We start from the raw sequence: 17,806 nt of genomic DNA, 5'->3' as shown, positions 1-17,806 counted from the left end.
TGAGGTATATGTGTACTATATATACTAGGTGATTATTTCTTAAAATATATTAATCTAATGCAAGAAACTTGAAACTAATTATAAAGCAAATAATGAAAGAAAATGAAAAGTAGGTACACACGTTCTCTCGCAAGCATGTTCTCTCTCAATCACTTTCTCTCTCAAAGACTAACTCTACAACAACCACCAGTTCTAATCTAAGCTATGAAACAAAAAAGTAATTTAATATAGTAGTCTATGAGATTACTAATGTGAGATTACTAGTGTGTGATTAATAGTGTGCCAATCCAATCCAAACATAAGGAAACTAAATCAATCTTAACAAAACAACATTAATGAAATAAACATAAAAACATATAATCAAAATAAAATAAAAGAAACTAAACTAAACTTACATAAATTAAATAACATAAATATTTACAACAAAGGAAATAGGTGCGCAAGTTGCGGTTGATGGGGGTCCTCCACTCCTCAACAAGAACATCGAATGATTATCAAAGCTTGGAGATCAAAGAAGCAACATGTATTCCATAAAATGAAGTTGGAAAAATTTCCAAAGATATTACAATAATTACAATAATGGAACACCTTTGAATGAAGTATGCACTGATAACTAATCAATAAATGTAGATCCACAAATCTCTCCTAGATCCACAATTTTCTCTTGTGGTTACAACCAATTACCTAAAAATATGAGATACAAATCCTCTCACACGTCTTTAGGAGACACATATCAAAACATCCATGATTCTTCTCCTTTCAATGTGCTTAGTCAATGATAGAAATCTTCTACAAATATTCCACAAATCATCATGACTTGAAATTGATATTCGAATTTGTGGTTGAGTGGCCAAATGGGACTCTTCTATAATCTTCAAATAGGCCTACAACATCTTAAAACTCATCCCAATTTTAGATATATATGAAAACATGCTAATTTCCTAATATTTAATCATAAATTCTCTTAAAATACTTAAAATAAATGACTTGGAAAATAATAATGATAAACCCATATGATCATGCAAATGGTATTAATGTAGGGTTATGGAGCTACAAAATATGGTAAATAGATACAAAATATGGTAAAATGTTAGAAATGTCGGTGTAAGAGAATGACATTTTGGAGGCCCAACACTAGGTAGGATTGTTCCAACCATTGAGTGATTGTATCGTAAAATTCACGACAATCCTCTTGAAAACCCTGAAATCTTTGAAAAGATGAATTTTCAATTAGAGCTACGGGATTACGATCAGAATATTGTGAGGTAAAATAGATCTAATCATATTCAGTAGTCATGTCAAGATGGTGAGGACCTTACATAACCATGAACAAGGGCTGAAGCACCTCAACTGCTTGACAAAAATATGAATAGTGAGATGTTAAATGATGAAAATTAAAGGATGTAAAACAAATATCATTGGATATACTTGTGGGAAAATAATTAAATGAATGCCAGTGATCAAAGACAAACTAATGATTAGATGGGCTGATTAAAGCATCAGATTCCCAATTTCTAATAAATGAAGATAAATCAATTTGAACAATTTCACAAATTCTCTGAATAATAGAATCATCTTCCTCGCGTGATGAATGTGAGAAACTATTTATTTGTAACTAGTAACGCACTACACTAGCATTGTAATCATCAAAAGAAATGAAAAGGAATGTCATTACAACAAACACATGAAACCAGTCAATATGTAGTGAATGAATAAGAATTTTATTCGCATAATAACTAATGCATTCATTGTACTCATGAGGATTTTAGGTGGGAAGCAAAACACAATTCATGGTGTGATATCCATAATGAAAGCCAAGAGATGCTCAACATGAAATAAATCTAAAAGATATGATTCCTTCAGCCAAATATGGTCTTTGGAATGATCAATTTTGCAAATCCATGACTTTATGAGAGATACACACTCCAAACCCGAGTTTGATGTGAGAGATTAACATGAAGATGAATGAATTGAAAAATGTTCTTGAATCCGGTCATAAGTAAAATCTTTGAAATTTGAAAGATAAAATATAAGATACCAAATATTTTTCAAAAAGAAATTTTCAATGAGTGACACCATGCAAGGAGAAGGATTTTGTGGGAGAAACCATATTTGTCTTAGTTTAGGGGGCTTACCAGAGTCGCGAGATCCTAACATAACCATCAACAAAAGTTGAAGTGCCTAAACTCCCTGGTAGGTCCTGAAACTTTCTAGGATTTGTAAAATCACATTTTGAAGATTGAAGGAGATCATGCATGGTTTGAGGATATATGCTACCATTGGTTTCAATAAAGTCACTGCTCATTGGATGTCATTCATATTTGTCACTGATCTTTCTGTATTTTCTAACTTCGACAACTAGATTACTTAAGTCGAAAGATACTTCTGATCGCAAATTCAAAGATAAATGAATCAGGGATATTTCATGAGCAAGCTTATTTCAAGAGTTGTCTTCATGTAACAGAAGAGATGATGGGGGATGGGAAGAGTACTCAATGATTTTATTATTTTCATTTGCATCGTGTATAATCTGTTAGTGTAGGTATCTTCATCCCTCCGTCAGAGATCAAATTCTCTTGTTGCAATGCATATTAGGTGTCTCGCTCAGTCATGCATTCCATTAGGAGCATGGATCATCTAACGATAATGGCTTGTTGTACATTTTCCCTCATGTCCTTTACCTGCTGACCCATTTCCATTCATCAAGATCATTTGCAGTCACCTTTTGTCTCTAAATTTGCAAGAGTCATTTCTAGGGTTTCACTTTCATTAGGTCTAGGGTTTCATTAAAAAAGTATTCAAAATGTCCAATAACAATCAGCAGGTGCATGAGGAGGTTGAATAAAGTTCCAATACCAATAAAATTCATAATCTCATACTCAGAAATGTATTTTTCCTCAAAACCCTATTTTGAGGAAAAACATAGTATTTTAGGTTTTTGTTGTATAAATTCATGTAATTTTAGTTCTCATATATGTAAATCACTTCAGTGGCAACCCTGGTCACCTTGTCAAGCTTCAACAACTCCATATCCTGTAAGGAAAACAAAAAAATCAAGTCATTCAGTTCATCAAAAGCACAACTAAAGTAAACTGCTCAAAAAACCGAGTTGAAAAAGTAAAGTTACATTGCAAACATTATAAAAGTGGGTTTCATGAATAAAAACTTAAAATCTCTTGTATACAAATCATTTTTCTCAATTCAAAAGCTCATTTTCGTTCAAAGAACAAAGATTGGGCAAAGTGAAGGACATGTTGAGCAAAAGAAGCAAGCTTGGAGAAAAACTGTGCAAATTTGGAGGCAAAGCGCACTGGGTGAGAGGCATGGCACATACAAGTGGTGCAGCGCACTAGGTTTCCTCGTTCAATGTTAAATTTGTACAAGTGTTGTGCACACAAGAGGCGTGGTGCATTGGGTTTGAGGTGTGGCGCATAGAGCTGCCAAGCCCGATTTCCTCAAAAACTCCCTCAAATTTCCAAAATCGCTCAAATCTTCTAGTTTGCAAGTAAGTCAAGCCCTTTTCCCTTGCTAGCGAAGGAGTTTTTATTAAAAAATATATGGTGGTTGTGTGAAAAATGCAAACCCTATTTCCTTGCCATTTCTCAAAAACCATTGCCTAGGGTCACTTTTTCACTCCTCCATTTATTTTCCCAGCTTATCCACCCATTCCCTAACTCCCATATTCCTAAAAAAAATCATTCATCCCTATCCCCAATTCCCATTTTCCCAACTCCTAACTACAAAATCCCCAAACCCTAATTACTATCCCTAAAGCTTCCATATTATTCCCTAATCCCCTATTTCCCAAAAAATAAAACTTGTCATAATAGTCCCAAAACCCCTCATACCCTCTCCCTCCACAATCCCTCATACATTCTTACCATTGATGGTAGAAAACTAAAAACACCATAAATATCTTCATACTCATCAAGAAAACTCACACACTAGCAAGCATGGAATCTGATCCTTCATATGACCGAGATGAAGAGACACACAGTGACTCTCCTACAGAAATGCATGCACCAAGGAGACCTCACAAGGGTGGCAAACATATACGAGAGGAGCCTACTTCACTTGCCGAGCTGCAGGCCTGCCCTCTTGCTATCACATGCTTCCAACACCAATCCTATTATCAGTTCTATGAGATGGTTGCCAGAGTCCAGTATCATCATGAGTTAGCCCGGTTGTTTGTGCTTCATCTACATAACGGCCAAGCCACTCTAGCTGGTGTGGCATTCACCTTGACACCGGAGTCTATTTCTCTAGTAATCGGCATTCCTAATATCGGAGAGCAGTGGAATAAAAGGCAGCAGATTGACAGGGAACATTATGAACCATACATCAAGCCCAATTATTTGAGACAACTCAGCAGAGTTTTTCCCTTTCGGTACTTGAAAGATTCATATGCTCCTTTGATGAAACTGATAATGAAATATTTCAGCTGTGAGGGCCGGTTTTCTCGCCTATATGCCTATCATATTAGATTGTTAATGCACTTTACCAGGGTGATAATGATGAATCTTCCCTACTTTATGTGCCGAAATATTGAGAATATGACCACCCTAGTACAATAGAAGACTCCTCAGCAATAGTTTAATAGTATATATCATTTTGCACTCATCAAAATTGTGGTCATGCATCAGCTTGGTTTGCAGGGCATCTCTTCAGAGGATTTCATTTCTCATGAGTTCTTCACAGCTCCTCAGGTACCTCTAAAGACTTTTCATGAGACAGGCGGACCTTCACATCAACAGGAGGGTCATGTGACACAGACCGCTAGTGTGCAGGTGTTTGTCACCTATCAAAAGGGCACTAGACGGTTGTTTGCAGCAGAAGAGCGAGTATTATCTCCACCAAGGGTGGAAGGGGTCTCGCTTCCTTCATCAGCACAGTAGGTTCAAGACAAGGGCAAGAGACCATTACATGATGAGGGGCCTTCAGGTGAGCAGGAGACTAATTTCATTCTCATTCAGGATGATGACACAGATTTAGGCCCACAAAGCTCAAAGCTCAACGAAGTCATCCAAGAGAAACAAGCGGAAATCAATGCTTTGTCCCTCAACTTAGAAAGAGCTAAGTGGATAATAAAGTACCTGGAGCAAAGAAACAAGCAACGAGAGGATCAACAAATGATTATGGAGCTTAAAAATATACGAGAAAACCGGCAAGCTACCAAAAGGAGGAAGGTGAAGCTCACATCACTTAAGCAAGAAATCAACGCTGATCATGAGTCTTGGCTTGAGAAAGGTAATATCCACTTGGAAAAGTTGTTAGAGAAGGCCAACAAGGAGAAAACAATGTTGAGGCATATGGTCTATCATTACATGGCGAGAAATAAAAGTTACAAGGCAAGAATCAGAGGCTTGAAAGCAAAGTTGAAAAGGGCATCGAGGAGGCAAAAGGAAAAAGATAGACTTCAGATATTGGCTGAGGCTTCCTTGGCCCAACACAGCACTTGATGGAGAACACTCAGCCCAAATTTCAAAAAATTTGGGACACTTTTTGCATTTTTGAAATTTTTGGGCCAAAACACAGAATTTTCTGCCCAATGCGTCGCGCCACCTGGCGCTCGCTTTTGATGGAGGCCTCCAAATGATGAAAACTCAGAATTTTTAGATTTTTCTTGAAAAAATATGCATACCTACCAGTGGCCAAGAAATTTCGACGGATTTTGAGCCCCCAAAAAGGTCAAAAACACCCAAAAAATGACCTTACTGCCCCTATTTTGACACACATGAAGCAGTGTTGGGAGAACTCCATTTTGGAGGGGCAAATGGAGGCTAAATTCCAAAATTCTACTCGTTATGGAGAGTAGATAGGTAGAAATTTCCAACAAGCACACTTGAAGCAAATTTTGACATCGGGAACGCCTCCAAAAGTGGCTGCAAACAGGCACTACACATAGAGAAATCAGCGCGGTGCATTGGGGAAATTTTGCCGAGTTTGACCAAGAATACTCTGTTTTTCGCCTAGTTCCTTGACAGTTTGACTTTTCTCTTTCTTAATGTCAAAATTATGATGTAATTTAATGTAAATTGATGGATTTTGATGTAATTATGCTACATTTTCACTCTTAGAGGTAGATTCATCCATCAAAAGTTAGTTTGCAACTTAATGAATCAATTTCCTAGTTTTTAGAGGCAAGCTGTTCCACTGCCTACTTTTTAGTTCTTAGTTTAGATTTTGTTGGAACAGCTCCTAATCTTATGAGCTCGACCCCTAGAGGCTAGGATGAGTTGTTGGTTGCCTATATCTTGTGATTTTTCAGTCATTATCATGGTTGGACTTTTGAGAAAGCTTGGAAGCTTCATTGTATACTCATCTCAGCAGTTTTGGCTAAGGAATAGACCAGGGTTTGCAGCACTTTATGGGATTCATGTGGCATCTTGCTTTGGTATTGTGTTTCATTCTGTAAATTGTAAGTTTATATGTGTTTATTTATGCAATTATCTCTCTTACTTCTTCTTAACTAAAACCAAACAAGGATAAAGGTAGAATCCATTGAAATTGCAATGCTCTACCTAGGGTTTGCTTAGTTATCTATGTTTTCAGATGTTTGAAGAGGATCCCTGCCCTCTTCAACTCCTCACCTATCTAAATCCCTCCATTTCATTCATTTTGAAGTGCCAAATCAGTTTCCTACCTTTCCCCATATAGATCTCTGCAAAACTGAACCTCATTCCCCAGACCCAGATCTGCCTTTCCATTTGAGTCAACAAAACATCATCATATTCAACCAAACACCTCTGTAAACATACCTAGCCTAAAATCAGTCATTACATCAGTCATCTCAAGCTTTCATTGGCCATATTTTCTAAGATTGACAAGGAGAGAGCCCTCTCCCGACCTGGTAGGCCTAGCTACCAGGTTAAGCATGGTTTGATGTTACCCTAGATCCTACCTTTCTCAACCTAAGGTAGATTTGGGCACTAACATAGTGGCGACAATACTGGGAAAGAGAAGCTTATTTGTTTGTTAGTGTTCTTGCTTTATAAACTACAGACGGAGCCTGAAGTTCTGCCAGGAAGCCTTCAACTACACATTGCTTTGTGAGTGCATAAGTAGATAAAAGAAACTTCAGTCAATCTCCGGTCTAGTCTTATAAGCTAAACATCTGACTTGCAAATTTCCCCAGTACATGAATCAAGTTAGATCTGATTGTTGATGGTGGACAACAATTAGACACATATGAAGGTTGAAACATTCTCCTAGCGACTTCAGTGTCAAAGAATCCCAAGCTTTAGAATTTTTATGGCAACTCCACTCTTCAAGAACCAGTAGCCTGAAGAATTTCTTGGTGAATTCATTGTTATCAAAATGGTTTTGCTGGATCGAAGGTATGCTCCCATGAGCCGAGATCACATTCCAGGTTTCCCAAATAAAATTCCTAAGGTATATTGGCAAAGGAATTTTCCTATGTTTAAAGATGATGATAGGAAGGATGTGCTTTACATCTAGTTAGATTTCACACACATATTCAAAAGTTGAAAGTTGATTTTCCTGAAGATTGTTTGATGAAGATACTCATGGCCACTCTGGAAGGTGAAGCCTGATCTTGGTATGAAATTTTACCGCCTGCTTGTATTTACTGTTTGAAGGATTTTCATACCATGTTCTTTGAGAGGTATAAAGAATCTTATCCATCCTTAACCTTAGTTCATGACTGTTGTAAACATGTTTATAGTTTTATTAAAAATCTTGAGAAATTTTATGAAGATGATGACTTCATGGATGATGAGATCATGGAGGCTCTGTACGAAAATCCATTTCAGCAGCATAAAGAGAACTTAGAGGATACTCATCACGATGCTCAAGAAACTTTGCAGCAGGATCAAGATCTTAGGGCGGTGGAAAATGATAAAAGAGAAGGTTTTATTTCAGATCTATCCATAGAAGAAGACAGCATGCAGGAAAGTCAAGTTTCAATTTCAGAATGTGATAAAGTCAAGTCAGCTATTTCAGATCTAGATTCAGATCGTGATGATGAAGACAACCTTGTTCTGAATCCCATGGAGGAAAGCTCTGCTATTGTGATCATCTGGAATGAAGAAGATAGAGTTATTGACCCAAGTGTTCTCATTTCATTAGAACAAAGCCTTCATGAGGAGGTAATCTAGTCATTTTATGAAAAACAAGATGAGATCTTTGTTCAAGTATGTGAAAAATCTTCTTTCGATAACTCAGTGGTTAGTGATAATTTGATTGCTATGCCATATGAAGATGATCAACAATGTTTTAAAATTTCAGAAGATCAGGGAATTAAGGACTGTCATTTAGGTATTTCATGTTTTGAAGTGTTATTTCAAGAAGACAATAATCACTTGAGCAAAACAAAGCAAAAAGTATTATCTCCTCTGTCTGAAGATAATATATATCTACTTGTGAAAAGTCAGGTTCCAGCCCAAGCTAATGCAGGTCTGCAGTGTGCACATGGTCAAGAAGGTGTCGGTGAAACTTCTTCTTCTTTTGAAAATGATGACAGTCTTGAAATTAGATTTATAGATCAACGAACAGATAATATTTTCTTTCATGAAGATGATAAGGCTGTCATGTTTGATAATCTTGAAGATTGTTTTCTGTTTAAGAATGACCTAGACCATGAAATCGAGAAATGTGAATCTGAGAGACACAATATTCTAGAATTCAAGTCAGTTACTATCAATTAGCAACCAACTGTTCTTTTAGATCAGAATAAAGGAAGTACTTGTATTTTTGCTGTTGGATCTCAAGACAAGCTAGTGCTTCAGGATTTTCAAGATCCTTTCGGCATTCTTTTGCAAGCACTAGAGAAGATGAATGTTGGCTGGTTTGTTAGCATAAGCCTTTGTTTCAAGTGTTATTGTGAGTTGCCTACATGTACATCGTTCTGCCTTCTCGAGGAAAGAGAGCAGAATTTCATTGAGTAGCCATCTGATGGATTGGTTACATTGGAAGGCCCACTTCACATGATTGTACATATGTCATCAGTAAGTAAGTAGTTTTCGTCATGATTTGAAGCCCTCAAATCTCGATGGACTACTACCCTTTGAAAGCTTTGTAAGTACTTGTTTCAGTTAAGTCAATCTTGAGTCATTTTTTGTTTTAGTAAGTTCAGTTTAAAGATAGTTTCAGCTGAGTGTCCAGTTTCAGCTTTTGAGAGTCTTGTTTCAGTTTTGAATTAATCAATTCAACTATGAGTCTTGAGTCAAAGTTTCATAGTAATTGGTTTTTGGGTGTTTTCAAGTTATTAACTCCATTTCCCAATGGATGAAGGCACTTGTCTGCTCTCCCAAAGATCTACAGTTCTTGGCACCTCCAAGGAGCTACCATCCCCATTGGAGCGAATGTTAGTTTCAGTATCTTCATCCCTCTGTGAGAGATCAAATTCTCTTGTTGCATTGCATATTAGGTGTCTTTCTCAGTCATGCATTCCATTAGGAGCATGGATCATATAACAGTAGTGGCTTGTTGTACATTTTCCCTCATGTCCTTTACCTACTGACCCATTTCCATTCATCAAGATCATTTGCAGTCACCTTTTGTCTTTAAATTTGCAAGAGTCATTTCTAGGGTTTCATCAAAAAGGTCTTCAAAATGTCTAATAACAGTCAGTAGGCACATGAGGAGGTTGAATAAAGTTCCAGTACCAATAAAATTCATAATCTCATGCTCAAAAATGTATTTTTCCTAGAAATATTTGTGAGAAGAAAAACAGAGTATTTTAGGTTTTTGTTGTATAAATTCATGTAATTTCAGTTCTCATATATGTAAATCACTTCAATGGCAACCCTGGTCACCTTGTCAAGCTTCAGCAGCTCCATCCCCTACAAGGCAAACAAAAAAATCAAGTCATTCAGTTCATCAAAAGCACAACTAAAGTAAACTACTCAAAAAACAGAGTTGAAAAAGTAAAGTTACATTGCAAACATTATAAAAGTGGGTTTTATGAATCAAAAATTAAAAGCTCTTGTATATAAATCATTTTTCTCAATTCAAAAGCTCATTTTCATTCAAAGAACAAAGATTGGGCAAAGTGAAGGACGTGTTGAGCAAAAGAAGCAAGCTTGGAGAAAAACTGTGCAAATTTGGAGGCATGGCGCACTGGGTGAGAGGCGCGGCAGATACAAGTGGCGAGGCACACTAGGTTGCCTCCTTCAGTGTTAAATTTGTACTAGTGCAGCACACACAGGAGGCATGGCACATAAAGCTACCAAGCCTGATTTCCTCAAAAACTCCCTCAAATTTCCAAAATCGCTCAAATCTTCTAGTGTGCAAGTAAGTCAAGCCCTTTTCCTTGCTAGTGAAGGAGTTTTTATTAAAAAATATATGGTGGTTGTGTGAAAAACCCAAACCCTATTTCCTTGCCATTTCTCCAAAACCATTGCCTAGGGTCACTTTTTCACTCCTTCGTTTATTTTCCCAGCTTATCCACCCATTCCCTAACTCCCATATTCCTAAAAAAAATCATTCATCCCTATCCCCAATTCCCATTTTCCCAACTCCTAACTACAAAATCCCAAAAACCTAATTGTTGTCCCTAAAGCTTCCATATTATTCCCTAATCCCCTATTTCCCAAAAAAAAAACTTGTCATAATAGTCCCAAAACCCCTCATACCCTCTCCCTCCACAATCCCTCATACATTCTTACCCTTGGTGGTAGAAAACTAAAAACACCATAAATCTCTTCATACTCATGAAGAAAACTCACACACTAGCAAGCATGGAATCTGATCCTTCATATGACCAAGATGAAGAGACACATAGTGACTCTCCTACAAAAATTCATGCACCAAGGAGACCTCACAAGGGTGGAAAACATATACGAGAGGAGCCTACTTCACTTGCCAAGTTGCAGGCCTGCCCTCTTGCTATCACATGCTTCCAACACCAATCCTATTATCAGTTCTGTGAGATGGTTGCCAGAGTCCAGTATCATCATGAGTTAGCCTGGTTGTTTGTGCTTCATCTACATAATGGCCAAGCCACTCTAGCTGGTGTGGCATTCACCTTGACACCGAAGTCTATTTCTCTAGCAACCAGCATTCCTAATATCAGAGAGCAGTGGAATAAAAGGCAGCAGATTGACAGGGAACATTATGAACCATACATCAAGCCCGGTTATTTGAGACAACTCAGCAGAGTCTTTCCCTTTCGGTACCTGAAAGATTCATATGCTCCTTTGATGAAATTGATAATGAAGTATTTTAGCTGTGAGGGCCAGTTTTCTCGCCTATATGCCTATCATATTAGATTGTTAATGCACTTTACCGGGGTGAGAATGATGAATCTCCCCTACTTCATGTGCCGAAATATTGAGAAGATGACCACCCTAGTACAACAGAAGACTCCTTAGCAGCAGTTTAACAATATATATCATTTTGCACTCATCAAAATTGTGGTCATGCATCAACTTGGTTTGCAGGGCATCTCATTGGAGGATTTCATTTCTCATGAGTTCTTCACACCTCCTCAGGTACCTCTAGAGATGTTTCATGAGATAGGCAGACCTTCACATTAGAAAGAGGGTCATGAGACATAGACCGCTAGTGTGCCAGTGTTTGTCACCTATCAAAAGGGCACTAGACGCTTGTTTGTAGTAGAAAAGCGAGTATTATCTCCACCCGGGGTGGAAGGGGTCTTGCTTCCTTCATCAGCACAACAAGTTAAGGACAAGGGCAAGAGGCCATTACATGATGAGGGGCCTTCAGGTGAGCAGGAGACCAATTTCATTCTCATTCAGGATGATGACACAGATTTAGGCTCACAAAGCTCAAAGCTCAAGGAGGTCATCCAAGAGCAACAGGCGGACATCAATGCTCTGTCCCTCAACTCAGAAAGAGCTAAGTGGATAATAAAGTACTTGGAGTAAAGAAACAAGCAACTAGATGATCAACAAACAATTATGGAGCTTAAAAACATACGAGAAAACCAGCAAGCTACCAAAAGGAGGAAGGTGAAGTTCACATCACTTGAGCAAGAAATCAATGCTGATCGTGAGTCTTGTCTTGAGAAATATAATATCCACTTGGAAAAGTTGTTAGAGAAGGCCAACAGGGAGAAAACAATGTTGAGGCATATAGCCTATCATTACATGGCGAGAAATAAAAGTTATAAGGCAAGAATCAGAACCTTGAAAGCAAAGTTGAAAAGGGCATCAAGGAGGCAAAAGGAGCAAGATAGACTTTAGATATTGGCTGAGGCTTCCTTGGCCCAACACATCACTTGATGGAGAACACTCAGCCAAAATTTCAAAAAATTTGGGACACTTTTTGCATTTTTGAAATTTTTGGGCCAAAACACAGAATTTTCTGCCCAATGCACTGCGCCACCTGGTGCTTGCTTTTGATGGAAACCTCCAAATGATGAAAACGAAGCATTTTTATATTTGTCTTGAAAAAATATGCATTCCTACCAGTGGCCAAGAAATTTTGACAGGTTTTGAGCCCCCAAAAAGATCAAAACAACCAAAAAATGACCTTACTGCCCCTATTTTGACACACAGGAAGCAGTGTTGGGAGAATTCCGTTTTGGAGGGGCAAATGGAGGCCAAATTCAAAAATTCCACTTGTTTGGAAAGTAGATAGGTAGACCATTCCAAAAAGTGCACTTGGAGCAAATTTGGACACTGGGAAAGCCTCCAAAAGTGGCTGCAAACAGGAACTATGCATAGAGAAATCAGCGCGGCACATTGGGGAAATTTTGTCCAGTTTGACCAAGAATACTCTGTTTTTTGCCTAGTTCCTTGACAGTTTGACTTTTCTCTTTCTTAATGTCAAACTTATGATGTAATTTAATGTAAATTGATGGATTTTGATATAATTATGCTACATTTTCACTCTTAGAGGTAGATTCATCCATCAAAAGGTAGTTTGCAACTGAATGAATTGGTTTCCTAGTTTTTAGAGGCAAGCTATTCCACTGCCTACTTTTTAGTTCTCAGTTTAGATTTTGTTGGAACAGCTCCTAATCTTATGAGCTTGACCCCTAGAGGCTAGGATGAGTTTTTGGTTGCCTATATCTTGTGATTTTTCAGTCATTAGCATGGTTGGACTTTTGAGAAAACTTGGAAGATTGTATACTCATCTCAGTAGTTTTGGCTAAGGAATAGACCAGGGTTTGCAGCACTTTATGGGATTCATGTGGCATCTTTCCTTGGTATTGTGTTTCCTTTTGTAAATTGTAATTTTATATGTGTTTATGTATGCCATTATCTCTCTTGCTTATTCTTAACTAAAACAAAAAAGGATAAAGGTAGAATCCATTGAAATTGTAGTGCTCTACCTTGGGTTTGCTTAGTTATCTATGTTTTTAGCTGTTTGAAGAGGATCCCTGAGGTCTTCTTACCCTCTTCAACTCCTCACCTATGTAAATCCCTCCATTTCATTCATTTTGAAGTGCCAAATCAGTTGCCTACCTTGCCCCATAGAGATCTCTGCAAAACTGAGCCTCATTCCCCAAACCCAGATCTGCCTTTCCATTTGAGCCAACAAAACATCATCATATTTAATCAAACGCCTTTGTACACATACCTAGCCTAAAATCAGTCATTACATCAGTCATCTCAAGATTTCATTGGCCATGTTTTCTGAGATTGACAAGGAGAGAGCCCTCTCTTGACCTAGTAGGGCTAGCTACTAGGTTAAGTGTGGTTTGATGTTACCCTAGGTCCTACCTTTCTTAGCCTGAGGTAGATTTAGGCACTAACATAAACTCACCACCTTGTGCCAATTGAGACGTTAACTAATTGTATGAAAGGCTTAAAGAGCATGGAGTATCTCTGTCGCATGTAGATTCATCACAAACATCAGAGCACAAGGGATTGTGAGATGAAGAGGAAGTTTTGAGAAGCACATCTTATTTGACCTAATCATATTCATGAGAAACCAAAAGATCATTTGATGTACATGGGGATTCACGATCACATACGTCAACAAAGTCATCATCATCAAAATGATTGTTGCCCAAGGGTATGAATTGATTGAAAGAGTTAATTGCATTTGATTCAGTACCGAGATCAGTAGATTGAAAACCATCCAAGAATGGAAGTGCATCATCTTCACATGGAGGATTTTGAAAAGGAGAAGAAACATTTAAAGAATATTCACCTTCCTATTACTCTACCTGCGTAATGTGAGTTCCTTGTACCTGATCACAATTTGAACCAAGAACACAAAAATTGAGAGTGTGTGAAAAATTAGTTATATGAGCAGGTTGATCAAGCGAATGATGGTACAAAGAGTCATGGCATGTAGATGATAGAGGATACCATAAATCCATATCAGAGCTGAGACTATAGTTATGAATAGTAACATTATCTTGTGAAATTAAGGAGTTAGTATTCACCATGGGCTTCATGAGCCATTATGGGATTTCCTCCATTGAATCTGAGTCATGACAAGTTGAAGAAAAATTAGAAGATGGACTAGGAATTTTATTTGTAGATTTCTGAACTTTATTACTATCGCATGGATACACCCTCATTTTCACTAGAAAAGGAGGAGGAAAAAGAACAAAAGTAGTAAATTACTCCTATGAAATTATATGTGTCTCATGATTCACAAGAGTTGGGGAAGTAGAAACATCAGGGGTTTCAGGTTCACCATGAAAAGAGACATGAACCAAATGCCGAAAATTTTGTTTAAAGAAATCCCAATCCACATCTTCTTCAAGAAATTTATAACAAAGGTGAAGGAATCAATTAGATAAATCCTCAACTGATTCATCAGGCTTCATTCTTAAGTGATTGATTCTTTTATACACATCACAGTAGTCATACTTATCAAATTATTGATAAATATCCTTGAGGAAATGATGGAAAGAATGGATAGAGATTGGTGGTAAAGTATCACACCATCGATTAGCATGACCTTCATGGGTGAGGAATAAAAGAAAACAAACAAACTCTTCTTCATATATTTTCTAAGATTCACAAAATTTAGGAAAATCATAAATGTGTGCAGTTATGGATGTTCCATCCTCACCATCAAAATTTAACTGAGACAAATGATAAAAAGGCTCATTAGGGATTGAAAATTGTTAAATGGATAAATTAGAGAAACACCCAAGGAGTAAGATTTGAGGGTTAGCAATTTTAGATAAGAAGTTCAAAATAGATTCCATGGGCTTAACTTGTCATTTGGTGCTCCTTATAGCACCAATTGTTGACGGTGTTGGAAATCCATCAACCAAGGGGTATCCCCAATGTGAAGTCCCAATTAGACTTCACATTGTTTGGAATAGGAGCCCCATATAAAGTATTAAACCGATTGTCGTGTATTCTTATACATTTTCCTTGGCTCTGACTGTCAACACGAGAGAGGAATGCAATGGTGCTTTGGAAAAGCAAGAAAGTCTGCCTAGTGAGTGTTTGATTGTAGCTGTGTCAAAGTTATTCTAATAAAGAAGGAATGATTAAAGTGAGCCTCTAAGTGATCCAGTATATTTTACTTACAGATGCATCGGAATTACATATAACAGAGTTAATTAACCATGGAACTTAAAATTACATAAACAATGAGGAAATAATCAAAAGAACATGAAAACCATGACACAATGATTTTATTATAGAGTTCGTCCAATTTGGACTATGTATTCGAGCCTTGACCAATAGTGGGGAGACCTTCTTTTATTAGTCGCATAAAAGAGACAAAAGTACAACAACAACAAGTTACAACCCTTATAGGTCCAAGCTAATAGATGGGCAGAGAATGAAGAGATTTTATTTGAAAACAGACAAAACCGCTAAACTCCTAGCATAAAATAGTACAAAAACGCTTATCCAAACTCTCAATTTTGATAATTAGGCCTTCTGAAACCTTCTCGGAACCTCGCTGCTACTCAAGGCAAGGTTCCAAACTACTACCAGGGTCAGGGTCTACTGTATGCACTAAAATTTGTGTATTCGGCCAATCCTCTCTTGCCTTTCTCCGACACAATAGTCATATATATAAGATCATGGCAGCATCCCTCAAAATCTGGGTAGTTTCAACATAATACCCAAGGTTGGAAAGTGGGAGTAGGCCTGAATGATTCACAACAACCACCATTCCGCAATAGTAAGCCATTGTCGAGGAAACCATTTCAATGGCGCATGACTATCGGCGGTGAGTTCATCAACGGTTCCAGCTTATCAGTGGACAGTCCAATGTCTAGACACAACATCCTATGATAACTATGGACCCAATAGGAAGATTTACCATATAACATAATGTATTTGCATTCGACACTCCCATCGCATTATCGCAATCGACGTGAAACGCTTGGCACAATGGTTAGCACTCTGCAACACCTGCAGACCCACTGGGTTTATTAATCACACTGTATAGCATTCAGGTCTAGGCCCCTTATCACAGTATCGCAATAGACACTTTTCCCCTGAACCATATCACAAGCACCAGCCCCTTCGTGTGATTGCAATATGCGATGTATATTGCAACTAAGTCCCATCAGGGTCAATTTGTAACTCCTCCGGTCTACGATATAAGATATCACAATTGTATCCAGGAATGCCAGGGGTTGATTCTTCCTTAAGTGCTCCTCCTTTTCATTGATATGCGATATGTGGGGTCCACTAGCATCTTCCCACGTGGCACTCGCTTATTCGCTGAAACTATGCCATGTCATCTTCTCCCTGCTACCTAGACAAGTCAAACTAAAAGTTTGACTTGCTCTAACTTTGTCATATGGACTCATATTTGAGTGTCGTTCGCATCGTTGGAATTAGGATGAAGAGCACTTCAATCTGATGCTAAGCTTATCTAGATTCTACCACTTTGTGTTTTGGGCATTCTTTTCATGCCACTAGTACTTTTATGAAAATCCACCTTGATCAATCCTCCCCACTAAGAGCTTTTGGACCACAAGCAGACTTTTTAGTCAATTGGTAAACGAGGAAATTTCTCCCTCACTTTTTCCTTCTCCATCCATCGAGCTTTGCTTGGATTCATTCCTTTGAAGCCAACTCGGATTTACTCCACATCTCCCCTTTGTGAAGTTTTAGTCCTCCAGTCAAGTATGATATCTTCGAGCAACTTATATAGATACGTGGGTGAAAAATCATCCACTGTAGGAATCTATGCAACCTCCTCCATATCCGTAATCAATGGAGGTTCATAAAGCTTTAGGTTTTCCACATTTACCATGGAGTACATTTCCATATAAGCAGGAAAGTCAAGATGAAAAGCATTGTCTCCAATCTTTGCTAATATGGTGAAGGGACTATATCTAATGGGTCTTAGTTTCTTCCCTTCTCCGTTCATCCTATATTTGCTGATATGGATCCATACCTTGTCCCCAACTTGAAACTGATGGTCAACTTAGTGCTTATCATTTTGAGCTTTATACTGAGCTTGACTCTTCTCCAACTGATCATGCATTGCCTGATGAATTACCTGTATCCATTGAATGAACTTCCTTTCTTTGTCCCTATCATCTCGTCCATTGCTATCCTCCTCTTTCCCAAAGACCACGTCCAAGGGATCTTTGGGTAGATAGCCAAAACATGTCTAAAATGATGAGCTCTATGTAGATGAAAGTGTTGCTCAATTTTATGCATGTTTCACATAAGGAAGTTGTTCATCTCACAACTTGGGATGTTTCCCACAATAACCTCGCAACAAGTGTACCACGGTGTGGTTGACAACCTCTATCTGTCCATTGGTCTATGGATGAAATGTTGTACTTATTTTCAGCTTGGTGTCCATCATTCTCCACAATTTGGTCCAAAACTCCCCAAGAAAGTGGGAGTCTCGATCTGACACAATAGATGTGCGCAACCCAAAATGGACCCAAACATGTTGAAAGAAAAGAAAATATTTCTACTCAGTA

The 17,806-nt window shown here is 37.9% G+C and overlaps 1 pseudogene; it reads right to left on the bottom strand.

Annotated features, from left to right (window-relative positions):
• The window catches only part of LOC149178423 (transcription factor-like protein DPB pseudogene), a 77,213-nt pseudogene extending 59,793 nt beyond the window's left edge, over positions 1-17,420 (bottom strand).
• Between the last annotated feature and the right edge of the window lie 386 nt (positions 17,421-17,806).

The sequence above is a fragment of the Pinus tabuliformis genome, chromosome 4_1 (genome assembly GCF_031772625.1).
Source record: "Pinus tabuliformis cultivar Carrire ecotype Pingquan chromosome 4_1, CPIR1, whole genome shotgun sequence".
NCBI classification, from domain to species: domain Eukaryota; kingdom Viridiplantae; phylum Streptophyta; class Pinopsida; order Pinales; family Pinaceae; genus Pinus; species Pinus tabuliformis.
The sequence above is the reverse complement of the archived record's forward strand: the minus strand, read 5'-3'. Positions and strand labels throughout refer to the sequence as shown.